Below are 19859 nucleotides of genomic sequence, written 5' to 3' on the forward strand. Positions count from 1 at the left end.
AGCGTCCGTGAATAGTTTCTCTCGGCAACCACACGCGCAAAGAAATATGCTGTTTGGTGGTATAAGTCACAGACAAGAGGCAGACGCACACCCAGGGCTGAAGGACCTACGTTGTTCTTGTCCAAAATCGCAGTGACAATCTCCTCATGAACTTTCATGGCGTCGGCGTCAGTGCCCAACTCAAAGCAGGTGGCTTTCGGCGACTCCAGAACCACCGGCGGCTTCAGCGAGAGGCCTGGTTGCCTCGAAAGCTGACAGATGTCAGGTCCCAGAGAGGAACAAGAGGCAACCCCGGAGTGATAGGCAGGGTCGGGGTCCAGAAGCATACCAGAAGGTAGAAGGTTCTCCGTGTGGCCCGAGGACTGTTCCGAGACGATGGCTGGTTTCACCCCGCTCGAAGAGGAGCCACCCGGCTGTGGCTGGCCATCTGAAGGAACATGGTCGGCCACTGTCGAAGTGGCAGCTGGTAGGCTTAACCAGCCAGCCGCCAGAGACAAAAAACCGGCAAAACTTCGAATAAGAGGCACAAACTTCAAAGAAGGGGGTCACTCAGAGGGTCCCTGAGAGTAAGTGCATCCTTGGCCACTTCGACGAGTCAGCTGACACTGATATGCACACAGACGCCAGCAACATTGGCCTCGTTTGGTCCTTTTCAGTGGCAGAATATTCTCGAACGCGTAATCGCATACGCAGGGCGCACCTTGTCACGCTCGGAGGCGAGCTATTCCACGACTGAAAAAGAATGCCTGGAAATTTTGTGGGCAGTGACCAAATTTCGCCCGTATTTATACAGCCACCCTTTTAGAGTCTTCAGTGATCACCATTCGCTGTGTTGGCTGGCGAACCTCCAAGATCCCTCGGGCTGGCTAGCACACTGGAGCCTTCGCCTTCAAGAATTCGATGTCACCATCGTTTAAAATTTCGGCAGGAAGCACAGTGATGCTGACTGTCTGTCTCGCACCCCTATCGAGGACAACCAAGCTGATCCCGACGACGATTCTGTTTTTTTTCGGCGCCAACTCGACGTCCGTCTTCACTCAACACCAAAGAGACGACAGTGCACTACGGCCGCTAATGAGTATCTTGAAGGAAGCGCTGAGTCGCCCCCGCGATTCTTCTCACGTTTACTATCGTCATTCTGTTTGTGCGACGGCGTTCTGTATAAGAAAAACTACAAACCGACGGAAGCTGTCTATCTACTCGTCGTGCCTGCGGCCTTGCGCGACGAAGCCTTGCAGGCGTGCCATGTTGACCCATCTTCTGGTCGCCTGGGTGTTTCCCGCACTTTGGCGCGGATACGCCAAAATTACTACTGGCCAAGGGTTTCTGCAGTTGTACAGCGTTACGTGAGAACTTTCCTCGAGTGCCAACGTTGCAAGACGCCGCCGAAAAAGCCAGCCGGCTACTGCAGGCTATCGATCCGTGAAAAGTCCCCTTCCACCAAGTCGGCATGGACTTACTCGGCCTATTTCCGGAGTCCTCGCTGGGTAGCCGCTACATTGTTGTCGCCACCAACCACCACCAGCCGGTACTGCGAGACTAAAGCTCTCCCTCGTGGTGACGCTGACCAAATTGCGAACTTTTTTGTTCAAAACATTGTGCTTCATCACCTTGCACCCATCAAGTAACTAATAGTGGAATGGCGTTCACCTCGGCCCTTAGGCAGAAGGTTATGCGTTGCGTCTTAACGGCACAAGTGACCGAAAAACCAGAGTTTGCCACCCTCAAACCAATGAACTCACCGAGCGGCTCAACAAGACGATTGCCGACATGATTTTTATGTATGTCGACACCAACCAACGGAACAGAGACGCCATACTCTCTTACGTCACATTTGCATATAATACTGCTCTAGAAGATACGGCGGGCTTCACTCCATTTCGTTTAGTGCATGGTCACGAAGCCACAACCGTGCTGGACGCAATGCTGCTTCCGGCTAATACTACCTCATCTGTTATGGGTGCTGCCCAATTAGTTCGTAACGCCAAGGCCACCCGCGAACTCGCTCGAGAGTGCATCCGGCACTAGCAAGCCTACGGCGCTTGCCGCTATAGCCTCCGCCACAGAGCTGTTAGTTACCAACCTGCGAACAAGTCTTGGTTTGGAGCCCAATCCGCATGCGAGGGCGTTTCGAAAAGCTTTAGCGCCGATATTTTGCCGCTCCCCCCTCCCCCCCCCCCCCCCAAGGTACCCTGCCAAGTCAGTGAGGTGAACTATGAAGTTGTCCCCCAAGGAGCACTTCGCTACTCTATACGGCCGACCTCCCAAGTCTCCCATGTCGCACGGAGGAAGCCGTACCACGCCCGCTAGCGCTTCAGACGTGTCTCCACCAGCCTCCAGACACATGCGACGTCCCTTCTTTTCCTGGTTCTCATTGCTGCGGCACCTAGTCGGCACCCTTCAGAGAGGGGAAGTAATGCCACAGTACGACTCCATCCGGTGGTGCCGTACCGCGACCGAACTGTTTAACCTAGGACTTTCCATGCCTTGGGCATTCTTGGGGCTAGAAGTTTGTCATCTTCCTCGCTCGAGCTCCTGCTCTGTGTGCTTCAGCCGTTTATTGGTGACAATATCGAAGTCACAAAATGCCCAATTTTTGGTTTTCAGTCCAAACGTATGAGCGGTGATCTTTTTACGTGCATGTGTAAAATTTCTTACAAATGATCTGAATAGGCGGAAATTGTTACAATGAAATGCCATGATAAAGAAACTTGCGTTCTAGGCATCGTGAAATAAGTTAATTTTCCGTAGATACACATGACGCTAGAAATTAAGAAAAAACATTGGCACTAGTACTTGGCCTTTCTGGGCCCCTTAAGGTATTATGAATAAATAAATAAATATCCAACAAGGCAACGCCCGAGGGCGTTCACGGTTTTGAGGAATATTACTTCCTGCGTCCGAGACTTGGCATACAAAACCACCCTTCTCCAGATGAATGAATTTAATGCGGAAGCCTTTATAGGCTCATGGTTCAGCAAAGTGTCTGCAAAATTTTTCCATCCTCAGAAAGTGTCTGCGCCACCTCTCAATCAAACTTAGTGTAGACCTAATTAGTTACGTTTGAATTAGTAATTAGTTAGGACGCAATTGTTTACGGCTGAATTTGAAATTAGTTATGACTTATTCGTAATTCGTAACTAGCTCATACTTAAATATAATTAGTAAAAGCTTAATTAAGTTTCGTTTATGACGAAATTACGGATATAGCGAAAGCGTAGTATGTCTGAACGTGAAATTATCACGTGATCAGCACATGTCTGTGTGACGTCACCAATGGGATGACTGATCACGTCACACGTGGCGCGACAGATGACGCCACAGGTGGCGCCACTACTCCCCAGCTGCGCGCGCTCGTCTCTCCTCAGACGACGCTTGGTCTGGGGCTCAGCGCACGCTCGATGGCGCCGAAGGGAGTTCCTGTGTCTCTTGTACCAAGCGCTCACGTGCAGAACGGATGCGATTGAAACGCCGAGAACAACGTGCTTCTAGTGGAAGCCAACGACTACCTCAAGATTCTCCCGACACAAGACGGACTAAAGTGTCCCTAATGTAACGCTCTTTTAATCATTCAAAGAAACTGTAAAGATGGCGCAAAGGTGGCAGAAAGGTTTTTGCCTAAACGCACGTAAGGTGACTTATGTGCTCCCCTTAATTTTCAAATGCGCCTGAAGCAAAGTGCTAGGTTTACTGTACTCTTAGAAAAGGCTACGAGTTCACAGTGTGCATAAATGTGTACAAATCACTTTAAAGTGTTAAGGAGGGAAGCCGCGAAAAATTGCACGTGTGGAATGCTATAGAGAGTACTTGATGCATCTTTCTGCTTTTAAAGTCCTTGATGTTTCATTCTATGACACTAGAAATCGCCTTGCTTTCCTTTCCAGTCCACCAGTTGCCTCGATCTGAAGTCAATCACAATGACGAAGAACATCTCGAATAGCATCGCGAACGGGGTAAGCCGGCTTTGCTTTGAGACGCGCCATACACGGAAAGTCGGAATGCATTTGCAAAGTGGCCCTAGAGCGGCGCATATTTAGTTTCTATTTTATTCCTATATATTGGGCATGTCACTTTGCAGCGAAATGGGATGCTTCCAGATGCAAGCCCGTTTATTACCACTTCTACAGAACTGACCAGACCGCTAAGCGCGGGCTTAAGGTCTCCGTATGCGCTAGAAATAGTGACAGAATTTTTCTCTGGATTTCGAGCATTAGGGCTCGGCAACTGATGTCAAATGACCTAGCTTTTGCGCAATCTGTTAGGATGCAAATCTCGGCTGATTGAAATAGCCTGCATTTTTGGCCAGCCATTACCGGTGACTGTAGGTTCGGATGTAAATGAGAGTCTAAGTGTGCCATTGTCATGTATGAGATCTTTCAGTTGCAAGACAGCCCCGTGTTTTATTCTCTAGCCTTCTGGTCCGTGTTTTTTGCGCTGGTTTTCTCAACCAGAATCTGAGTTTTCCCAACGTAATTGTGCGAAAAAATAAACTCTACACATTTCACGCCTTAATTTTATCCCTGTGAATGCCCCATTTTTTTTTTTTGAAGCGACGTAAGCAGTATCTCTAAGCAAAGAAAGCGGAAACATCATTTTATAACCGACAAATTGGCCACATGCTTGAAAAAGAAACTGTCCACACGAACACAATACTGTGTGTGTTGACAATGGGATAGCACTAGAAGTGGTTTATGCCTGTACTGAAAGTGAAGCCACTTGAAGTCTGGCGACGTCACGTCCCTCCGGCCAATGGAAAAAGTTTATGGCCAACGCCACGTTATTTCTCGATGAGGCTGCTAAAGCAATCGCATTAAAACCGTCTTGTGAATGCCGTTTCATTCCCCGCGAAACTTCAGCGGAAGGCCAATATGTAGCGCTTAACCTCACTGATGTTTTCATGCCTCACAAATTTTCGCAGGTGAGGACTCAGATCGGCAAGTGTGCTTACCTCAGCAAGGCTTACAACTACAGCCTGCACGTCGTCTGCGACGAGATTGTGTACTCCATGGTAAGGCCCCGCGTGCGAGCCAGACTGTTACTGAGTCCATGTCAAAAACCGCTTGGCGTATCTCGTCTGCGCAGTCTAGGCTACAGTTTCATTGCACGACCCAATGGAGGTGGGTTCGTAGGCTCAACAGATAGATTAACGTTTAAAGCATAGTATATAACTCAGCCTCGTCATCAGCCTGACTACGCCCGCTGCAGGGAAAAGGCCTCTTCCCTGTATCTCCGAATAACACTGTGCATTGCAGCTGCGCGCACCGTATCTGCGCAAACTTCTTGATCAGATCTGCCCACTTTTCTGCCGCCCCCCTAACTTGCTGCCGCCCTCTATTACGCTTGCCTTCTCTTCGAATGCACTCCGTTACTCTGAAGGACCACCGGTCATCTTGCCTTCGCATTACATGCCCTGCCCAAGCCCATTTCTTCCACTTGATTTCGACTAGGGTGTCATTAATCGGCGTTTGTTCCCTCACTAACTCTGCCCACTTCAGGCCTCTTAACGTGACACCTATAATGTTTCTTTCCATGGCTCGCTGCGCTGTCTATAACTTAAGCTAAGCTCTTCACGTTTATGCCCCTTAGATGATTACCGGTGAGACACAGCTTTTGTATACTTTTCTGTTGGGAGATATGAGTAAATTGCCATTCATGATTGGAGAGAACCTTCCATATGCGCTCCACCCCATTCTTATTGTTCTGGTCATTTCTCCCTTACGATCCGGATCAGTGGTCACTACCTGTCCTAAGTAAACGTATTCCCTTACCACTTCAAGCTCCCCGCTACCAATTGTAAACTGCTGTTCAGTTACTAGACTGCTGAATATTATCTTGTTTTTCTACGTGTTAATTTTTAGGCCCACCGTTCTGCTGCCTGTCTAACTCATTCATCATGATTTGCAGTTCAGCTCCTCAGTGACTCAGGAAGGCAATGTCTTGAGCGGATCAAAGATTATTTAGGCATTCTCTATTCACTCTTATTCCCAACTGTACTCAATGCAGACCTCGGATACCTCCTGTAAACATGCGGCCATTAGCATTGGTGAAGTCGTGTCTTCCTGCCTGACGCCCTTCCTTATTTGAATTTATTGCTGACTTTATGGATGACTATGGTAGGTGGACAGATGCTATAGATATCTTCCAGTTTTTTCACATAAAGCTCTTCTGCACCCTGATTCTGCAATGCCTTCATGATTGCTCTGGTTTGCAGGGGTTGGTGATTTTCTGCGCATATCTTTATCACCTGACTGACAGTGTGAATTTTGTCTATTGTAGACCATCTTTTACGAAAAACGTGCCTGATCATTTGGTTGATTGAAATCTAAGGTTGGCCTGCCTGGCTCTATAAGTGATTACCTTAGGTTTGGTTTATAGTTTATCGGGGTTCAACGTCCCAAATCGACTCAGGCTATGAGGGACGCCGTAGTGAAGGGCTCCGGAAATATCGAGGATTCTTTAACCTGCACTGACATCCCACAGTACACGGGCCTCTAGAATTTTGCCTCTATCGAAATTCGACCGCGGCGGCTGGGATCGAACCCGCGTCTTTCGGGACAGCAGCGGAGCGCCATAACCACTGAGCCACCGCGGCGGCTGGCGATTACCGTAGCTCTTTCCAGTTGCAGCCTCCAGGTACAGCGCTTTGTCTACCAAAGTATCTCGCTTGCGGCTCCGAAGCACCAGGATCACTTGTGGGTATGTTCAGGTACTCTGGAAAAGGGAAGGGAGAGAGGGGCGATCGCCCACAATTTATTTGTTAAGCCAGAGAGGTCCCCTCACCCCCCTCTTCCGCTCCCCCGTTTTGAGTTCTTCCCGCTATGCAACATTTCAGGCGTGTTCCAGTTCGAGGACGCTAACTATACAAAGTATAATATAAATAACCTATTTATTTTTACCACTTATATAACGGACTCTCCGCAAGTTTTTGTCTTATGTATTGTGATGACTCCACGCGTGCAGAATTTCAAGAACTACTAATGTTATTTTGAATTGAGTGCACACTAACAAATGTACACTTTAAAAGGCAACTGGCATGAAGCTGATAGGTGTGTAATTTTTCATGCCCTTGACGTCTTCTTTCTCATGAATTAAGATAAAGTTAGCGTTCTTGCAAGCTTATAGTACGCTCGAGGTTATAAGGCATTGCGTAGAGGATGGCTAGGATTTCTAGCGCAGTCTCCCGTCCGTCCTTCACCACATCTGCGGTAACCTGATCCTCACCAGCTGCTTTCCCCCTTTGAATTGCTCCTAAGGCTTTCTTCACTTCCTTTTTTGTTACTGACGGGATGTCCCATTGTTGTGCGCTACTATCTCTCTCATTAACGTGTGATTGCATTGGCTATTGTATAGTTCCGGTCTGTATAAACTCGGCCTGTAGTTTATAAATTATGCTATCATAAGTACATCACACGATACAAAAGCAAGATGGTCGGGATAAATCGTGTCAGTGCCCTACACTGGATGCCATCCGCACAGTATGTAAGTTAATAAGGAGAGCTGGGAGTTAGCCCATAGTTTGTTTGGGTGTGGTTGTGGATAGGTGCACGCATCCTCGTTGCGCATTTGATATTGCCACAGTGTTAGCCATTTACTGGCGCCGCCATGCGGTGGGTCAGCACCCGCTGGTCTTGGTCTTCCCCGGCTCGTGCGTTGGTTCGCTGAGTTTGTCTGCCTGGCTAGTCCTGGTGTGCCCTTCTGCCCTTTCTGCCGGCTTTCGGTGACATTTTGGTGGAGCTTCTGGGTAATTTCCCAATGCACGAGGAGCTCCCGGGAGCCTCCGACGATGCCCAGCTACACCCCGTCGACACAACACCTGTCCACAAGGGAAGCCGCCGCTTGCGAGGCTTAACTCCTGAGTTTCGACCCGTGACGGCACGATCCCGCGCTATGACGTCCACTGCGACAAGTCAGAGCAGCCAGAATGCCGTCAGTTGCTCGCCGCTGCTTCAAGCGCCTCGCACTCTCGCGTCGTTTCATGGCCACAAGTTCGAAGACGTGGAAGACTGGTTGGCCAGCTACGACCGAGTCGCTGCGTTTAACCTGTGGGACGAAGACCGCAAGCTACGCATTGCCTATTTTGCCCTGGAAGACTCCGCCAAGACGTGGTTTGAAAACCACGAGTCCGCTATCCCTACCTGCGAGACTTCCGGCGACAGTTGCTCGACACCTTCGGCAGCAACGAACGGAAGGAGCGAGCTGAAGTTGCCCTGCAGTCCCGAGCGCAACGGCGAAATGAGAGCTTCGCCATGTTCGTAGAAGACATGACGCGGATCTTCAACTGTGCAGATCCTACCATGTCTGAAACAAAGAAGGTGCGTCATCTTATGCGAGCAGTGAAAGAGCAGCTTTTCGTGGGACTTGTGCGCGACCCACCTGGCACAGTGGTTGACTTTGCTCGGAAGGGCGAAGAGCACGGAGCGCGCCTTGGAGCAGAGTTTCGTGCATTATGGCCGTCCGGCGAATATAACTGCTATGGACGCCAACATGCCGCTGCTTGGAACCGAGAGTGAGGCCCTCCGTGAGCTTGTTAGGAGCATTGTGCGCGAGGAGCTACAGCAGCTTCGCCCTGTCGAGCAACACCCGGGTGTCGGAGCCATCTCGATGTCATTCGCGACGAAGTCCGTCGAGCGGTGCAGAAATGGCCTGTCCCCCGCCGCTGCCTGAGACGTATATGTCATGAAGTACAGTGAAGCGTTGCGCAGCTCTGCGCCAGCACCACCTGCGTTTTACTTCCCTGCTCCTTCGACACCGCATCAACGTTTTTCGACTTTGCGTGCCCTCTCCGACGCACGACTACCACACAGCAAAGCACACGAGTGGCGCACATCGATCAACCGGCCCCTGTGCTTCCACTGCGGTGAAGCCGGCTACATATTGCTCCACTGCCCGTTTCGTCGGATGGGCCTGCGAGGGTTTTCACTAGACGCACCCCGGCCACGCTATGGTGAACGACCCTGTGACATCGAGCAGTACCTGTCGGCCAGCGTCCCCCCTGCGCCTTCGCCACAGCGCCCGTCCAGGTGGCCGTCGCCCCGTCGGTTCTCTTCCCCAGGTCGCCAGCCGTCCATCCAGCAGTCCCGTAGTGCACGCCGGGAAAACTGAAGACGGCGACCTCTGGGGGTAGGGCCGCCGTTGCTCCGCAATTCGAACAAAATCCTCCGCTCGCCGACTTGACCCTTCAACCCGATCTTCCACCTGCTCCGACCACCTTCCGACGCCCAGAACAGCCTCTGCTCGACGCCCCATTTCTACGAACACCTCGACCCTAAACTCCGGAACCTTTTACTACGCGCGTTCCAGAAAATAAAGTTGTTTTTAACCGAAATACCTGTCCTCGCTGACAACCACCATTTGACTGCCCTCGTCGATACCGGCGCAGATTTCTCAGTTAAGAGTCGTAGACTGGCTGCCCTCTTGCGAAAAGTGCTGACACCCTGGCACGGAACATAAATTCGGGCCGCTGGTGGTCACGGGGTGATGCCGCTCGGTGTCTGCACCACTAGGATTCAGATTCGCGGTATCATCTTCACTGGTTGCTTCGTTGTGCTGGCTGAGTGCTCCAAGGACCCGATCATCGGTTTCGATTTTCTTCGCGAAAATAGGGCTGTCATCGACCTCCACAAACTCATGGTGACATTCTCCGCCCCATGCACCGTAGGCGACGATAGTGCGCCAGGAAGACCCGTTTTTCGTGTATCCAACGGCCACGTCACTCTACCACCGCGTGCCAGCTTATTTGTTACGGTGGACTGTGACAACCCCCGCGCGTCCAACGGCATCGCACAAAACAAACTTGTCTTTACTGCTGAGCCAACAAGTCTGCATCGCACGAGGCGTCGTTGCCTTGCAGAACCAGCGAAATGAGCTTCTAGTTACGAACTTTAGTGCCGAATACCGCCACTTGGCGAAAAATATAGCCATCGCCTATTTCGATGAAATTGGCGAGCCCGCCACCCACTGCGCGTTGTCAACGTCCAGGGACACCCCTCCAGGAGGACCTAGTCGAACAGTTAAGGCTGACGTGAACCCTGCTATGAACACTGATCAGCATCGCCGCTTGCAAACCATCCTTGACTATTTTCATGACTGCTTTGCGACCACCTCTAAGGTCAGGCAGAAGTCCATAACGAAACATGGCATCATAGTTGATGACAGCGAGCGGCCTATTCGTCAACACCCCTATCGAGTGTCGGAGAGAACGTGAAGCGATGCGACTGCAGGTTGACGAAATGCCCCGGGATGATGTCATACAACCGTCTACAAACCCATGGGCTTCGCCCGTTGTGCTGGTTGCCAAGAAGGACGGGACACTGAGATTTTGTGCCGACTATAAAGACGTAACAAAATTACCAGAAAGGACGTTTACCCGTTACCTCGAATCGATGACTCTTTCGAACGGCTGCGTCATGCCCGCAACTTTTCTTCTCTTGACCTCCGCAGTGGGTACTGGCAGATTGAGGTAGATGAACGGGACCGCAAGAAGACAGCGTTCGTTACTCCTGACGGCTTGTACGAGTTCAGGGTGCTCCCCTTCGGCTTGTGCTCCGCTCCTGCCACCTTTCAAAGAATGATGGACTCTGTCCTCGTTGGTATCAAATGGCAGTCCTGCCCCGTCTACCTTGATGATGTCATTTTTTCTGCCACCTACGACGAGCATCTCAAGCGCTTGAGTGCAGTACTGGAGGCCATACGATCGGCCAGCTTCTCGCTCAAACCAGAGAAATGCCACTTTGCGTTCCAACGGCTGAAGTTCCTGGGCCATGTCGTGAGCGCTGAAGGTGTTAGCCCTGCCCCGACAAGACGGCGGCCGTCTCTGCGTTTCAGAACCCCACTGATAAGCGTGCTGTGCGTCGTTTTTTGTGTCTCTGCGCCTATTACGGACGTTTTGTGCGAGACTTCTCCCGACTAGCAGAGTCTCTAACTCCCTTGACAAAGGGCGACCAACCTTTCGTCTGGACCCAAGAACAGCAGACGGCCTTCGACGACGTCAAGAACCGCCTCCAAACTACGCCCATTCTGGGCCACTTTGACGAGGAGGCGGACACGGAACTACACACCAATGCAAGCAACGTTGGTCTGGGGGCCGTCCTCGTTCAGTGGCAAGATTGTGTTCAGCGCGTGATTGCTTATGCAAGCCGCACTCTGTCGCGATCAGAAGCGAATTTTTCTACCACGGATAAGGAGTGCCTTGCTGTCGTTCGGGCGGTAACGATATTTCGCCCATACTTGTATAGACACCCATTTCGAGTCGTGAGCGATCACCAATCGCTTTGTTGGCTTGCCAACCTTAAAGACCCATCGGGGAGGCTGGCGCGTAATAGTCTCCGCTCGCAAGAATTCGATGCAACCATCGTTTACCAGTCTGGCAACAAACACAGCGACGTAGACTGCCTGTCACGTGCCCCTCTCCTGTACACAATTGCTGGCACGGAAGACGATCCCGCTTTTCTTGGCGCTTTAACCATGTCCGTCCTTGCTCAACAACAGCAAGATGACGCCGAGCTACGACCCCTTATAGAGTACCTCGAAGGCCCACCTCGCCGCCGCCCCGCTTCTTCACACGCGGGCTATCGTCGTTCTGCTTGTGGGGTAGCATCCTCTACAAGAGAAACTACGGTCCCACGACACTCCGTACCTGCTCGTGGTCCCAATGGTGCTTCGAGACGAAGTTCTGCACACATACCACGACGACCTTTCTTCCGGCCACCTCGGCTTTTCTCGCACGTTGGCGCGGATACGGCACAAGTATTACTGGCCCCGGCTTGCTACAGTTGTCCAGCACTACGTTAAGTCTTGCCGCGAGTGACAACGTCGGAAGGCACTACCTGTGAAGCCGGCCGGCCTATTGAGGCCCATTGATCCGCCTCGAATGCCTTTCCGACAGGGCAGCATGGACTTGCTGGGACCATTTCCGACATCATCATTGGGCAACAGGTACATTATAGTTGCCACCGACTACCTCACCCGGCATTGTGAAACGAAAGCCCTTCCCTGCGGCACCACTGCCGAAATTGCGAAGGTTTTCATCTTTAACATTGTCCTCCGTCACGGTGCCCCAGCGGTCGTTTTAACTGATCGAGGCACGGCTTTTACATCAGCCATTACTAAGGAAGTTATGCGTCTTAGTGGCACCAGTCAACGTCGAACCACTGCCTACCATCCTCAAACAAATGGACTGACTGAGCGACTCGATAAGAAAGACCATTGCCGACATGCTCTCCATGTACGTCGACACGGACCATAAGAACTGGGACCAGATCTTGCCTTACGTCACGTTCGCATATAACACTGCTTTTCAAGAGACGACGCGCTTTACGCCGTTCCGTTTAGTGCACGGTCGCGAAGCCACGACTATGCTGGACGCAATGTTACTGCCGGACGTTGCACGTCCCTCCGATGCTGGCGCTGAAGAGTTCGTTCGGCACGCAGAAGCCGCCCGCCAGCTAGCTAGACAGCGAACCCGTACCCAGCTGGAAAGCGACACTCAACGTTACAACCTTCATCACCGGGTGGTGCTTTACCACCCTGGCGATCAAGTTTGGGTGTGGACCCCAATCCGTCTGCGGGGTCACTTCGGTAAACTACTGCGCCGCTACTTCGGCCCCTACGAGGTTGTGCGCAAACTTAGTGACGTTAACAACGAAGTGATCCCGCAAGAGTCTGTTCGCTCCTCCAGGTGGCAGGCGGCATCCGAAATCGTCCACGTTTCCAGGATGAAACCGTACCACGCCCGCTAGGATTTATTCTGCCAAGTCCAGCGCCACAGACTTTATTCCGGATTTCCGTAATTCCGCGGCATCGGGGCGATGCCCTTTCCAAGAGGAGGGGCAATGCCACAGTGTTAGTCATTTACTGGCGCCGCCATACGGTGTGGCAGCACCCTTGGTCTTCCTTGTCTTCCGCGGCTCGTGCGTTGGTTCGCTGAGTGTGTCTGTCTGGCTACTCCTGGTGTTGCCCTTCTGCCCTTTCTGCCGGCTTTTGGTGACAATATTTTGAACAGCGAGCTGCAATAAGGCTTCGGGCGGAAAGCCCTGCAAGAGGTTGCAGAGATATGGTGTAACAGAGAATTTCGAAGTGTCGTCGGGCGTGGTAGCACCGAGAATTTTCGTCTCTTTGGGTGACACTCCAACACGCGTGTTTCACCTGAAAACAAGGCTTAGAATATGGCCCGTTTACTGGTCTTCCCAGTCCTCTGAAAGTTTTTATAGATAAACCAGTTTTTACTACGGAAATTTCTCCCTTGGAAGCGGTGGGGACGTTCCCTTCTCAATCCGCCCCTTGTGATCAGGGACTCCACGTCAGCAACTGTCCTGTCATAACTATTACAAAGCAACCATGCAAGGTAAAAAAACAGAAAAAAAACGTAGTTCACTGGTCATCCTTATTGGATCTGATTCAGAGCGGTGAAGCGATGAAGTAAAAATCGGTCGCTCGAGCAGAAGAAACGATTTTAAAGTGTTCATTTGTTAATGCGCTTCCAATTTAAAAAAAAATAGCTCTTGGAATTCTGCCCGCGAGGAGCAATCCGACTACAGAAGAAAAAAATTACGGAGAGTGCGATTCTGTTCAGGGAATTACCCTAGTGAAATATATTCTTTGAAAAGTTTTGTTGCCTGTGATTTCAGCGCCTTATAAACGTCAAACCGGTTTAAAAGTGGCTAACAAGTCAATAGGGTGAGCTATAATATGATTTGTATTGTTAGCATCTTCGAACTGGAACACGTCTGAAATGTTGCCCAGCGGAAAGAACACGAAGAGGGGGGGGGGGGGGGGGCTCTCCAGCTAAAATATAAAATGTGGACTACCACCTTACTGCCTTCGCTTTTCTAGAGTTCCTGAACATACCTGCAAGTGGTCTTCCTCCTTCGAAGCCGCAATGCGCAATATTTTGCTAGACAAAGTGCTGTAGCTGGTGTTGCAACGTTTTATTTTCATATCTCTGGTTTTTAGTTAGACTACATATAAGAGTTGGGCTACACATGCAAAACAGACATTCTCTGGTAATTATTTCGTAGGGGCAGCAGTTCAGAGAAAGCAGGAGGTTTACAAACGGAAGAGTACTTGTAATGCGAATCGTGTGAATAAAGACATTCGCTGCAGAAGAGGTGTTGTGTACCAAATACCGTTACGGTGTTGCTTTACGTATATAGACCAGGCAGGCTGCTGCATTGATAGTAGGCTTATGGAGCAGTCAAATTTATTGCACAAGAAAGGCACGAACGAGGCAAAATATTGCAGTTTATGTAAATGTCTCTTCCTATGTCTTGTCCTGCTCTCTAGTGCTGTTTAAAATTATTTCTTGTCATAGAGAACCAACTCACCTAGTCTTCCATCCTTCTAGGATTCAGCATGGTTTTCCTGTGTAAAATGTTTTGCCCGAGGGGTAAAGAGGGGCGGCAACCCCCTCCCGCCGCTCTTCTCGCAAATGCGTCCTTAATCGAAGCATTTAAAAGAAACTGTGGTACATTGGCCCAATAACATCGCCTTGACCATATTTCTGGCTCGTACCTTTGTATAGTGGCTTCGTCAGTGGCTGCCTCTACAATGATAGCGCCATCGTCCGCATCAAGGAAGACATCCCATGCGTTATGAGGTCCGGACAGCTGTGCGCCACTGGGGCATTGCCACAAATCCATATGCGCCAGATCACACGGGTGGTAGCTTCTTGTGTCATTCTGGGCCGATGAATCTTGTGTTACAGAAACGATTCTCGATGCACTCCGCAGTCACGGCATCCACTCAAGGCCTTAAACGTTTCCACCGGGGCGAGCAATTAAGATAAAAAAACGGGACGTGAACACTTTTTCTGGCATTATAAAGGTAAAGCTGCACAACGCTAAAGAAACACGTGCACAGAGATAGTCTATGGGGAGGATGGGCACTGTACTCCACCTAGAAATATTTCTATTACACAAGCAACTAAGGCAACTTTCTACTCATACGGCAAAAGTCAGATGATGGGAAAAACCGTCAAACACTTTTCCACAGTTCGCAAGCACCTGAACTTTGTTTTTATACAACCCTATCTAATCGAACTTCGCATACGCCTTTCACCACTCGGAATGGATACCAAGGCGTCGTGTAATAGGAATATAGCCAGCCACTGCCTAAAATGTTATTTGCAACTGATCTGTGAGCTATAACTGACGCAAATAACAGTTGTAAGAAAGAGCAAGGAGGCACTCGCTCTTGAATTGCTGGAAGCATTTTTAATCAAAAGATGCCTCCGCTTGCATGAGTGAAAACTTGTTATCGGTTTCAGCAGTGAAAGACGTATCTTAAGTTAGGTTACATAGGCGTTCTATTCAAAGAAAAGTTGAGATGTCTGTAGGCTGTGGCAAAGTGTTCGAAGGTTTTTTTTCGTGTCGTTCGACTTTTGCCGCATGTGCAGAAAGATTCGTTGCGTCTTTGACAGACATCAGATGATTTGCAATACAGCACCCTTCTAATCGATGGCCTATTTCTGCAGACGTCTTCTTTGTAGCGATAGCTACACTACGCCAGCCACTTCGCGAGGTCAGCGTGGCTTTGCGCTGAGCCGTGGCACCACCGCTCCACCAGCTGTGCGCATGCGCAGAGTGACGTCATAGCCCACAGCTGCTGTGCGTGCCGCGCGCCTCTCCGCCGCGCCGACGGGTTAGCACACCCCGCCCGCCTCGTCAGGGTTGGGCATGCGTGAAATGACGTCAGGAACGCAGCTGGTGTGCGCAGTTGCGCGCCGTGCGCCTACATTACGCTAGCATTTCGAGTCTTCAGCGGGGCGGCACCCTGGCCACCGTGGCAGCTTCCGGTAGCGCGGCGCGCCGGCGAAACCGATTGGGGAGGAATGGAGAGGGGAAGAGAGTGAATCGACGTCCAGGGACGAAGATGAAGAAGGTACACCAAGCGAAACGGAGCAGCGAAAGACTGATTTTGCAGTTCGACTGAGTGAGTTCCACTCGGCCAGCTGTAGCTATCGCGTCACTCCAGGTTTAACCAGAGCTAAACCACAGCCATTTTTAGCGCATGGAACTTTACCTTTATTAAGAATGAATCAACAAGCCCAGCAACTAATGTTATTGAGCCTGGTCTGTAAACTACTGTCATCATGCGCTGGGAGACGTGCTGCCAAATGAACACCTAAAGCACGTGAATTATGGAAGCGTCACGAGGCTAGACCTGGCTCGTTGCATTAGGTGGCGAGAACAGCATAGCGACCAATGTCACGGTCCTTCCACGGTCAAATGCAGCAAGCCACTGGGCGACAATCTGCCTTCCAAGCTTATGCCTAATAGCACACTCTTCGAATGAAAAAAAAAACTGGCTCTGGTTAAACCTGGAGTGACGCGATAGCTATAGCAGTCTGTGTGGAACTTAGTCACGTGACCAACCACATGACTAACCACGTGATGAGCAACGGCGCCGCGCCGCCGGCACGTGCTCCGCAACACGTGATGAACCACATGACGCTGAAGGATCGAAATGCTACCGTAATGTAACTATCGCTACATTAAACTTTTCATATCTAGTCCATTGCGTCGTGCCTGCCGCGTACGAGGGCACAGCTCCGAAAGCAGTGCGGCATTCAAGACTTGACGAAAACAAAAGGCATCCGCCTAACCCTGCCGTCCATGCTTGGGACGCAAGGATGGTAACGCGAAGGTAGGTGCAGTTTCCGTCAACGTAGTTGTCACGTTTTAAACGCATATGTTTATGACCACAGCATGGTCTAAAATAGTACGGTTTCGTCGAGATATAATGCGTGCCGGCCTTTTTATTGCATCTGGAGGCCTATTTAGAACAAGGGGGAGTGTGTCACGGGAGCTGTGAGACGCTCATTTGTATAAACGTTTGCGGGAGTGGGAGATGCTTGAAGGTGGATGCGAGTTTATGGTCGCTCTCCGTTCGGTGTTACGGAGTGGTGGGGCTACGGTTGTTCGTTATATCTTAGATGTCAGTGCCATTGCTCTAATACATATTCTGACGATAGAATCAACGCCTTTTGTTAGACGCGTGCGTTCGTTGTAACAATGGCGTTATAAGGTGGTCGGTAACTCCGATGATGTGGTGCGATGTCTTCTGTAATTCCAATAGGCTACGTACGGTTTTACGTTTTGAGTGTTTTGTGCGACATCCGGGATAATCAACCAGGTTGTTTAATCATCGTCATCATCGTGCTAATTCGCTGGAGGACAAATTCTGCTCCCACATCTCTCCAATTAGACCCGCCCTCTACCAGATGCGGCCACCCTATCCCGGCAAAGTGCTTAATCTCACCTGCCCACTTGACTTTCTGCCACCTCTTGCTATGTTTGCCCTAGTCCGTTACCCTTAACAACCATAAACTAACTTACTTTCACATTACGCGCCCTGCACAAGCCCATTTCCTCCTCTTGATTTTAACTAGGATGTCATTAGTCCGCGTTGTTCCCTGAACCTGACTCTGCCCTCTTCCTGTCTCTAAAGGCTAGATCTATCATTTCCCTTTCCATAGCTGGCTGCGTTGTCCACAATTTATGTTGAATCCTTTCCTTTAGGCTTTTTACATCGACGCAATTGTGTTGCCTGACTCTGCATCTGCGCTCATCGCCTTACCCTTCGTAGGGTTTCAGTAACAGCCAAAAGCTCATTAAAGTGGTGTATGCGGTGAGGAATGCAGAACAACAGGATAAAAATTCGTGATTGAAAAACATTTAGAAAATAATGAAGGCTGCAAAGTCTTGATTAGAAAAAACAAAATCAGATGCCGCCATGCAGTTAAAAATGCGCACCATGCACACGACGTGACTTAGGTTGCACGTGAAGCACACAGATTTTTCGTTGACTTCGTCCAGGCATATGAAGCTTTACCATCGATACTTATTCAATGCAACTGTTGAGTACATCAATGCATCAATTGCAAAAAAAAAGCTAAGCCTTCCGACTTCAATCTTTTCTGCAAGTCGTTTGGTCGCAGGGCATGCATAGCTGGAGTGGAATCGTCTCGGGAAGCGATTAAGTAGCTCGGATGCGCCTTTGGCATTTACAGCAAATATATTTTGCACGTTCCCAAGGTACAGAGTACAGGTGTGGGAGATAGTAATCTACAAAACCGAGTCGTTCACAACGGTCCTGTAGAGCGCTGCACCTACCATGCTGCAGTAGGAGGACCCGGCAAGCTTGTGTGAGCATGCCAAGCAAGTGCAAAAAATATAATCGTGACTCCCCCCCCCCCCCCTCCCCCCGAATATGTGGCGAAAACTGCGCATTGCAGTCAAGTTGAATAGTTAAGTCGTCAGCAACAGAACGGGCCTCAATAGGTTGGTTGCCAACAGTGGCGAAAACGCATTATTGCTGTCTTAATCATAGTCGTTAGCCATGGTGACTTGCAAGAGGCAGAACAGCTTCGAATTATCTGGAACACGGCCGCTCTGCATCGTCCAGAAGTGTTGCTTAGGATTATTTCTTCGGATCGTTGTCGCGACCGCACTCTTAACATGGTTACTAACGTGACCTCTACTGGGCTTCCTTCTGGGGTATGCCAGGCTTCCGCTAGTCCATCAGGGTTTTGTCGCTTTCAGCTAGATTTAAATTGTCTTGCTCTGGACTGATACGTCGCTCCCAGTGGACCAGTGCAATTCACAGCTAGGTCCAGCCTAGCGCTTCAAGGACTTATAGCTCCCATCATTAGCTACTAGCCGCCGCGGTGGCTGAGTGGTTATGGCGCTCGACTGCCGGCCCGAAAGACGCGGGTTCGATCCCGGCCGCGGCGGTCGAATTTCGATGGAGGCGGAATTCTACAGGCCCGTGTACTGTGCGATGTCAGTGCACGTTAAAGAACCCCAGGTGGTCGAAATTTCCGGAGCCCTCCACTACGGCGTCTCTCATAGCCTGAGTTGCTTTGGGACGTTAAACCCCTACAAACCAAACCAAACCATCATTAGCTACTAAACACTTGTCAGAAGGTCAAAAGGTGTGGACCAGCCGACTGATGAACCACCGACACCCATGCATAGCTGTCGCTTTTATACGTGGTCACCTAGATTTGATCTACGTACGCAGTGTTCAGCAGTGTTGTATAGTACGCACACTCGCACATGTTGCAGAACGCTTTCTGGGCTGCCACGTTCCTGTTCTGCCTGGTCAACCTGGTCTATATCGTGGTGGCGGCGCACGCCAACATAACGCAGCGCCGCATAGATGCGTTTGCTGAAGAAGAGGAGGAAGAAGTGCTGCCACCGACCACCACAGCGGGCACCATCGCCTAGATGGCGCCACTTATGCGTCCTCCCTGGCGCACGAATGTCCCCGTACAGTTTTCATTATACATTGCTTCATGGCACGAAAATTTGTCGCCTTTTGTTGAGACAACAATAGATACTTACGTTCATGTAAAAAGCTTTGTGTTGTAGTTGACGCTGTTTATTTTTTTCTCGTAGTGCTTTATTTTACCAGCAGTATTTTATTATAGAGCTTGTTTTAAATAACCTGTACCAGAGTGCAAAAAAGATAGTACGCCACAGACGGGGAAGCAAACTCTATATTGTTTGCAGCTATGTGGCGCCACTCAGTTTTTCTTTATTCCACCCGGTTTTTCAATGATAAGACTATATGTATATATAAATTATTTCTGTTCGTTTTCGGCGCAAGCGTGTTTAAGTTATAAACGTGATGTTTTGCATGATATTTTTTTCCTGCATTTTAAAAAATGCCACGAAGTATGAAAGAAACCAGGCCACTGCGCAATTGCGCTACTCAATTTCAGCTCTGCCAACCGCGTTTTCAACGAACGAAGCGCGTGCTCACTCCGCATTGCATACAGTGGCCGAGGCCGCTGTTAACATCGGCACCGGAAGGAAACTTCGGTTAGTTTCGGTTTCAACTACATCAGCGCATCTGCT

At 50.1% G+C, this 19859-nt stretch overlaps 1 long non-coding RNA gene across 1 annotated transcript in view; it reads left to right on the top strand.

Annotated features, from left to right (window-relative positions):
* LOC144097424 (uncharacterized) overlaps nucleotides 1-19266 on the top strand; it is a 77250-nt gene extending 57984 nt beyond the window's left edge. Inside the window, exons 4-6 of the long non-coding RNA XR_013307014.1 lie at nucleotides 3885-3953; nucleotides 4919-5008; nucleotides 19065-19266. This is a non-coding gene — a long non-coding RNA (uncharacterized LOC144097424). The remainder of the gene's footprint in view (nucleotides 1-3884; nucleotides 3954-4918; nucleotides 5009-19064) is intronic.
* Nucleotides 19267-19859: the final 593 nt, after the last annotated feature.

The sequence above is a fragment of the Amblyomma americanum genome, chromosome 7 (assembly GCF_052857255.1).
Source record: "Amblyomma americanum isolate KBUSLIRL-KWMA chromosome 7, ASM5285725v1, whole genome shotgun sequence".
Lineage (NCBI taxonomy): Eukaryota > Metazoa > Arthropoda > Arachnida > Ixodida > Ixodidae > Amblyomma > Amblyomma americanum.